General features: G+C 41.9%; 1 protein-coding gene across 5 annotated transcripts in view; it reads right to left on the reverse strand.

Moving 5' to 3' along the window:
• The window catches only part of TFDP2 (transcription factor Dp-2), a 37,088-nt gene extending 30,261 nt beyond the window's left edge, over nucleotides 1–6,827 (reverse strand). For 3 of the 5 annotated variants that reach the window (XM_081861627.1, XM_081861626.1, XM_081861623.1), the window contains exons 1-3: nucleotides 5,478–5,547; nucleotides 4,015–4,055; nucleotides 2,255–2,415 (exon numbers count right to left, since the gene is read on the reverse strand). The gene's annotated coding sequence lies outside the window, so the exon portion shown is untranslated. Of the gene's footprint in view, nucleotides 1–2,254; nucleotides 2,416–4,014; nucleotides 4,056–4,275; nucleotides 4,356–5,477; nucleotides 5,548–6,677 lie in introns of those variants that run through there. The other 2 variants (XM_081861625.1, XM_081861624.1) reach the window with 2 other exon arrangements.
• Nucleotides 6,828–8,540: the final 1,713 nt, after the last annotated feature.

Consider the following 8,540-nt stretch of genomic DNA (forward strand, 5'->3'; position numbering starts at 1 on the left):
GGCGTTCGTCTTGCGGGGCACCACTGTATAAAGAATTCAGTTATAAAAACCACTGGAAACCCCCTTTCCTTTATAAACAATTGGAATAAAGGAAAAGCCCCCAGGGCAAATGTCTTAACACTTTAACAGTGGAAGAAGTCTGCCTTAACTGCTAATCATAGTGGACAGTGAACATGACTCAATTGGCAGAACATGAGCATGTGACCTTCTGTAATAAGAAAGATGGGAAGTCCTCTCGATTTTTGGACTCCTTACACAGATCTATTTGTTTAAACATCTGAACACAGCCATCCCTCCCTCCCTCTTGTTTGCACAGACCACATATTGATATATTATTGTTTAGTTTGTACTGTATTTCAATTAAAAAAAACCTATTAATAAAGAAAGTCACTATTCACATAATAAATAATAAAATAACCAGGTGGGAGAATATGTTAACGCTGAAAACACTAAAAGCCATTACTACTGTTAGAATCAATAAAAATGGAGGTAAAAAGATTGCAGTATGTATGCCAGGTGAGCCCATATGTGGGCCCCGGGGGGGGATGCCACTAAAAAGGCCTTCTCTATACTGCTTTTGGTGCCTGCCACAAATTGTTTTGTTATAACAAGTCTACCAAGGCATCTGATTTAAGTAAGTTTTAAAATGAGTAATTTGGGGTCAACATAGCGCATTTTTGTTACCTGCTGCAACAATCTCCCCTCTCCTCCCACCACACACTATTCTGGGAGATATTCCGGCCCTCCAGAGTGTATTTGGGGGAAGCATACAGGAGAGGTAGTCTCACTGTGCTGGTTGAAACAAAAAATTCCATCCAGTAGCACCTTAAAGACCAACTAAGTTAGTTCTAGGTATGAGCTTTCGTGTGCATGCACACTTCTTCAGATACGGTATGGTATCTGAAGATATGGTATCTGAAGAAGTGTGCATGCACACGAAAGCTCATACCTAGAACTAACTTAGTTGGTCTTTAAGGTGCTACTGGAAGGAATTTTTTGTTTTGACTATGGCAGACCAACACGGCTACCTATCTGTAACTGTGCTGGTTGAAGTCTCTGAACTGGCTTCCACTTACATTAATAGGGTAGTTGAATTCAGTCCTATATTTCATTTTTAAATTTTTATACGCAACTTGCTTTTAATGTTCATTTTTAATTGGTATTTTAATGAATATTTCAGATTGCCTAATGCAAGCTGCTTAGAGGTCCTTTGCTCTAGCAAATGATATACAGATTTTGTTAAATAACCACACTTTTAAAAAGCTAATTGTTTTGCAAGTAGTCTTATTTGTTTTTATAATCATAAATACTAAAGTTGTTGATATGGCTTTTGCTGCTCTAATGAAGTTAATACTTTTCAAATACTTAAACACTACTTCTCAATGTTTGACTCAATTCTTTTTAAACTGATCAAATGTCCAAACTAATTTATCAAACTGAAATTGATACATAATTACAATTAACTGCAAAGTTGTTTTAATTCAAAATGTTTTAATCATTCCATTTCTTAAATTTAAGAAGGCCTACTTGCATATTCAAGCTTTGTATAAGAAAAGGCATGCTCTTCGAAACAGAAAGCATTGAAGATTTACTCAAATTTTACATGTATCAAAGATTATTTTCAGTGACTGGCACACTAAACCCATCTCCTATTAATGCTCATTTCTTGTCAATAATGTAAAACAGCACAATATCAGTTACAGCCTGATAGTGCCACCCACACAGTCTTGGAATAAACTATAAGGCAACTGGTGTGTCATGAGCCAACAATATTCAACCTAGGTCAGTGCTAATATTTTTGAAGCACAAATTAGCCAAGTCCACCAAACCAGTTAAAATTAAGATACTTCTTCCAATTGCTTCTTCCAAACCTCCTTTTAAACACACACTGTGTGCTGGCAGTGTTTTTACTATGCTCACTTTCCCCTCAGTGAAAAATCTTAAATTGCCAAATGTTTTATTAAATTTAAAATAAAAAATTAAGGCATAACTATTTTGAGAGGTTTTTACATAGTGCCATACCCATCATTTTTTATTTACAATAACTGATTTAGCCCACATTATTAAGATGCAGATGACATATTCCAATTCTGAATCTCTAAGTGACAAACTATAGTAACTTCACCCCTCCCCCAGCATACTGCTCTTTTCCTGTGTAAACTTTCAGGAATGATTTATTGAGCACATTATGTTCAACTCTTAAAACTGCTACTGAAGGTAAAAAGTATCCAATGCGTTAGGTAAAAATACTTACCCAGGAAGACAGAAAGCAAAACGATATATTCCCTGGACTAAGGAAGCATGCCTTTTACTGCAGTACCAAGTCTCCAGTCTTTGTTACTATTCAGAGGAAACTTGAGATGGTGCCAGACATGAGCAGTCAAATGCAGAAGCACTCCATTTACAAGTGGATATCTAGAATAGCAAAAGGATGCTCTGATAAGATGGTCTCCTGTATAATATATATTAATATCCCCAATAAACTTTCCACCTGCACAAATATTTTTAATAACTTTCCTTGAAGCACTATACTTTGGCTAAAATTCAAAGTAGTGACGCTAGCATGTGAGAAAGAACTGCATATGCAGCAAGAGCTTACTTTGTTATGACTACTACAGCAATTCTCACTTTCAAAGAGGCAAGCAGTTTCTAAGTTGCACATGATGGTGCAGAAATATGAAGATGGTACTCTCCTCTCTCATTCTCAATTAAACCAAAAAACAACAACACTATTTGAATTCTTACTGTATGCCAGCAGTATAAATATTGTGTTCCATTTACTCAGATATCAGAACATTTTAATTTATAAAGAAAAGAACGCAGGAAAGATACTTTAAGCCACCTTGAACAAAGTTACTTGAAAGGAAGAATACAACAGGAAACTGCTGAATTACTCATCAAGAGCTTCACTGTTATCACTAATTGGACTAAATTGAGACAATGAATTCTGACCACATTGCATGCATTAATTGGCTTTCCAATGCCAGGATATGTTATGAGCAACTCTTTTATAAATGACCACTGTTAATCACTGACTCTGTACTTCTTACATTCCATCTACCTCTGACTTCACTGTTTAGATTTTTTAATAAAAAATATTTATCTACCATTTTATATTAAAAGTAATCCAAAGCAGTTTGTCAATAAAATAATAGAACTCAAAACTTTTAAAATTGCAGTATCCACAGCAGATAAATGATGGGATGTGCCAAACCAATACTAGTGGTCGGGGAAGACCTGGATGAAGAGTTATGTTTCTAACATATGCCAAAACCTTAGTAAGGTCCATGCATATCTAATTTCCAAGGGGAAGCAGTTCCCCCACAAGCCATGTGCATATATAACTGTGACTCATGATAACATTTATGCATCTGATTATGTGAGCTGCAGCTTATAGTATAATATATTTGTTAGCCTTTAATGTGCAAAAAGACTCTGCTGTAAAGCACACTGAGAAGATAAGACTGATGAAAGGGAAACTTGACCTCTCCTCACTAAAGCAGTCTGAAAGCTCTAGTAACGATCTGAAATAAGATTTCCAAACTGTCTGATCAGACCATAATTCTACAATCATGGTCCATGTATTTCCCTGATTTGAAATATGAGATACAGGCTAGTATCATCTGGAAAAGGACAGACACATACTGGGGTGAGATTTTTTTTTTAAAAAAAATATATGTTAGCAGTAATATTTTCAATGAAACAGGGTTGGAAGAATTTTATTCATGTAAAGTGGTATGAAAATTTCTTTAATAAATAATAAATGGATTCTTCTGCCAATACTTCCCCCTCCTGTTTTACTTGTAAAGGTCATCCAACATGAAAACAGAGATTCTGACAACATACAGAACTGGAGGTGGGAAGCTTCATTTTTCTGAACTTCAATTTATATCTGGACCCCAAGTTAAATCAGACAGAACCTGAAGAGTTTTGAATTGAAGTGGCCAGTCTTTCAAATCAGGGTCCAAAACCAAATCTTGTGGTTGATGCACATCTCTTAGACACACAGCTTACCTTCATAACTGAATGCAGCCATCATAACAATCTTTCTTCAGCTGAGAAGAGAGAGAAAAAAGGAACAGTGAAATTTTAAAGTGTGAGAGACAGAAGACTTGAATTGCAGAGCAAAATCGGCCTTCCATTGAACAACTCGGCTGATAGTCAAAGGCCAGGGATGGAGAACCATCAGACTTTGGGCTTACATTGGCCCAGGTCCCAATTTAGCCTGAAAGACCATTTCCCTCAAACTACACCCACCAGCCTTGCCCCTCATACCATATGTGGCTCAGGTCTGGGGCAGGTTGAAGTATGTCTGACAAGCAACTGTCAGAAGCCTTAAAGTGATACCATTTTTCCAGTGAAAAGGGAAGCTTGCTTAATCAGTGGTGACAGAAAGCCTCTAATAATTGACTCTACAGTACTATGAAAACCAGCCAAGCTTTCACGACGCAAGGCATACTTTGTTTGGTCATCTGTGGGACAACCTGTGGTTAACCCAAGGTTAGTTAAACAAAGCATAACTTAGCATTACATCCAAAACAGGTCATTAGAATATATTTGCTGAAGAACTGTTGGAAATTTACCAGAGAATAAATTGTTTCAATATCAGTAACGGCACCCTTCCAACCTTACAGAATTTAACAGTTCAAGAAGTCACCCAAAGTGACCCCACCATCTGTTATGACCTTTTCTTGTTTTGTACAAAATAACTTTTGAAGTTGATTTCAAAGTGCAGTTTTACCCCTCCTTTTAACTTCTATCATGCAGCTTCCAATGGAGCATAAAATGGAAGTGCAAGGTTTTTGTCTATCCTATTTCTGCTGCAACTGAAATAAAACAATGTAGCTAGCCTGAAGTGTGAGTTTGCATATTAAGATTTAAAAGTTTTCAGTAACAACTAATCAACTGGTGTATAAACACTGACAAGTTAATACTTATTACAGCATTTATGGGCCAGCTTTACCTTTAGGTGGGGACATAATTGTGTTTTTCTGTATGTGAGAAGTTAAAATGTGGCAGTTGATAAGACAAACACTAGAAATGTCAGTCCTGGAATTTCAACACCATGCATGCCCTACCCCAGGTCAAACAGTTCTGTCTGCCTGAGGTTGTAACTCATGGCAAATCTGGGACATAATCGTGTTTCTCAGTACCCTTGCCACCCTCCCTTCAACACAGACACAAAAGAATGTCTAGCTACAGCCATTACTTCACTATCTCATTTCAGCTGCTCCTGGATTTTTATTCAAAACATAGATAAGAGTGTTTTGGCTTGGTAAGGTCAGTTTGAAATAATGGCAAGTATTTTACTCCTCTATTAGTGTATTTTGCATAGATTTAATGTACGTTTATTTATTTAATATTTGCACACTACCATATTTTTTTGAATGGTATGTGGTTTGCATAAACATTTTGGCCAAGCCCCGCAATCTTGAGATTAAAAATATAGATAAATAAATAATCTAGCATATGCTTACCTGGGGGTTAAACTTCATTGAAATCAGTGGGATTTATTCTGAGTAAAACATATGTAAGCACACTTCCACCCTAAACAAAGCTAGGCCACAGTGAACACAGAAACACATTCCTGAAGCAGGCATATTTAGAATCGGGGCTCTAAATAGTTAAAGCAGTTAAGTAGCCCTTATTGCACCAACTTCCGTCACAAGTTGGCACAAGGCAAAATAAAGGAAGCTGGTGTGAAGCGTAATAATAATAATAAAAAAATCAAGTCCCAAAGCGGGGGGGGGGGGTGTGCGTGTGTGCAACAAGCCTCTGCACCCCATGGGGTGGCGGAGGAAAGCTCAGCAGCCTATAGCCACAGCCATTTTTATTCATGGATTCATGTAACGTTCTACATTTCACCAAGTTACCTACACCAGGGCAGTTGCACCTCCGATCCCAGCCCTTCAGGATTACAAGCCTCGCAGGGCACAATAATCAGGCCCTGGCCATCTGTTTACCGGCGGTGGGGTTGGTGGGTGGGGGGAGGGGGTGCCCAGAGCGCCGAGTGCGCACTTCCCAAGTCACAGCAGTAGTGCCCAAGGCTCCCGCGACCGCCAGGGTTGGGCAGCACCGCTCTGGAGGCCTCGTGGATCCAAACGGGCGAGGACAGTTCCGAGGGAAGGCGAGGACAGGCTGTGCGTGGAAGGGCTGCAGGGGTCCGAGGAGAGAGCGCGCCCCCTTCCCCACCACCAGCCAGGGGAAGCACATTCGCAAGGCTGGAGGAAGAGGAGGAGACGCGGAAGTGGGGGGGGGGAGAGATAAAGCTCCCCGGCAACAGAATTAATCACACAATTGCAGAGTTGGGAAGGGACCACGAGGGTCATCTAGCCCAACCCCCCTGCAATGCAGGCACCTTCTGCCCAGCGTAGGTTTCGAACCCACAACCTCAAGGAGCCTCATGGTCCACCAACGGAGCTCTCTCAGTAATAAGGGAGAGCGCCCTCGGTGGCGACGGCAAAGAGCACGACGCGCCTCTCCTCACCCTCCCGGCCTCAAGACCACGAGAGAGGCGTCGGGGCCTAACGGCCGTCTGCAAAACACCGACGCCGGTTTCTGAGGAGAAAGGAGTGCGGGGACGGGGGGGGGCAGGGCAGCCTTAGCACCACACCTCCATTAAAAAAGAAAAGACCCGGTAAGTTCCGCCGCCGTCGTCGGACCCTAATGGCTCTTACCGGCCTCAGCCGCCGCCTCCGGTCGCTCTACAGCCCAGCCGGCCGGCCCGCCTCGCCTCTCCCTCAGCAGCCCCAACAGTCGCCTCTGTCAGCTTCGCTATCGCTCTCTCTCCCCCGCACAAGCTTGGCGGCGTCTGGCGACCCGGCTCGCCCATTGGTCGACGCGTCCGCGCGGAGCCTGGCGTCTCCGGGCTCTCATTGGTCCTCGTGGCTGTGTGTACACAATCGGCGCCGCCACTCGGAAGCGGACGGGCAAGAGGGAAGGGGCGGGGCTCAAGTTCTGGAACGGACCTTAAGGCAACTTGGGGGGGGGGGGAGAGGGAGAAGGGGGCGTGTCGTCGGAAGCCCCGCCCCCTCCACTGGGAAATGTTTGGGAGCTGCTAATTCCGCCTGTCAGTCTAGGTTGATAAGGCTGTGGCTGCATTGGCATTGGCATTGGCATCCAGAAGAGAAAGTTACGGAAGCTGCGAAGCAGGCCATTTGAATCGCAGCGCACCACCCCATAATAACCCTTTCAAATTGTGCTGCTCATGAATTATTCTTGAATCTGAAAACTGGGAGCACGTATTTATCGCTAAAATCCCTATTGGCGTTTCCCTATAAGTAATTCTCATTTATTTCAGGGAGGTTAAGTTCCTTTGAATTCAGATCGGCAGGAGTCGACTATATATTTTGGAAAGTGCTTTGTTCGTTTGCTCTCTCTAAATTCAGGTGCCTCTCGAGCAGCGGCGGACCTATATTTTGGGGGCCCTGAAGCTTGAACAGATATGGGCGGCCCCTTCGCAACCAGCAAAGAGGTCTGGGTAACCACTGTATCCTTCAATGGGGTTGTTTATAAAGGAAAAGAATGCAAGCCATGTCTCGCCAAAAGTGCCTGTCTTTTAAGTGCCTTTAATTACCCTTCTATGGCAAGTAATAGAGCCGCATTGCCTTCTATGGCAAGGATAGAGCCACATTCCAAATTATTATTTACCTAGGTTTCAGTGGGCATTTCTATAGGTTGTTTCCAGTATTGGGCTATTGTTATTCAGGCTGCTGATAATAGGAAAAAAATTCTAAGTCTCTGCATTTAAGGTTCAAACCACCCTATTTTGTGTAGGATTGCATAGTTATCCTGTCAAAAATTGGCTCTTGCACTACTAAGAGTGGGGAACCACAAGCCCAGGTGCCAAACATAGCCCTCCAGCCCTCTAGACTTGGAGTGGAGAACTTCTGACCTTCCAGAGGTTGCTGCTAGGCTACAACTCCCTCCTTATGGTTCTGGCTGATGGGAGTTATGGTCCACCAGATGATATTGGACTTCGTTCCTCACTGCAGGTTTAGACACTTGACCTAAGAGAGGAATTCTTTGCTTCCCAAAGGTGAAAATATATTCCAAGTTGTGATTGATACCCCTATAGTTATTTGCTTGCTTGTGTAGTTACCATAAGTGCTGCAACACTGACGAATTATGGCCTCTCCTTGTTTAAGTCTTCTAAGCTGCAGCCTAGGGCATCTTCAGTGTGAAATAAAACCAGTGGAAAAGGCAATACTGTACTGTGTAGTATATATCTCCAGGCAGAAAGGGTTAATGTATGAGAGAAACAAAATATTATGAAGGGGAAAGGAAGGTGTTTTTAGACGAAATAACCACACTTGAATAAAAAAAAAATTATATCTTGTTTATGGAACTGGATACTTGGGGAGTCCAACAATGGCTCTAAGCAATTAAGCAGCAAGTTCCCCCTTCTCAGCCTGAACCAACTCCCATTTGGGGTTGTCATTTTCATGACGGGGGGAACACTTTTCGGAACAAATACACTAAAAGATTGGTGAACTAGCAGTGGCGTAGCGTGGGTTGTCAGCACCCGGGGCAAGGCAAGT

The sequence above is a fragment of the Podarcis erhardii genome, assembly GCF_964252035.2.
Source record: "Podarcis erhardii genome assembly, chromosome: 5".
Classification (NCBI taxonomy): domain Eukaryota; kingdom Metazoa; phylum Chordata; class Lepidosauria; order Squamata; family Lacertidae; genus Podarcis; species Podarcis erhardii.